This window comes from Lupinus angustifolius, chromosome LG04 (genome assembly GCF_001865875.1).
Source record: "Lupinus angustifolius cultivar Tanjil chromosome LG04, LupAngTanjil_v1.0, whole genome shotgun sequence".
Taxonomy (NCBI): domain Eukaryota; kingdom Viridiplantae; phylum Streptophyta; class Magnoliopsida; order Fabales; family Fabaceae; genus Lupinus; species Lupinus angustifolius.
The window spans coordinates 6,619,270-6,619,581 of record NC_032012.1 but is presented as its reverse complement, the minus strand read 5'-3'; positions in this window follow the sequence as shown (position 1 = coordinate 6,619,581).

The window sequence follows — 312 nt, the reverse complement described above, 5'->3', positions numbered from 1 at the left end:
TATTAAAAAATTAAATGGATTGAGTATTCATCTAAGTCTATGAAAAATAGAGTCAATGATGGACTAGAATCCATTCATTAAGTTTGAAAGTGTCAATACATCCATTAAGTTCGAATATGGATGAATTGAATAATTTTAAATATGATTAAATATATTTATATGGATTAGTGTATGACTTTCCATTCATTAAGATCGAAATCCAAATCCATTCATTTATCACCTACAATAACAATATTATTGAAATGAAAAAGTCTACAATACAAAATATTAAATATTTTACTATAGACCGCACACTGGAATTTAAACACCTTT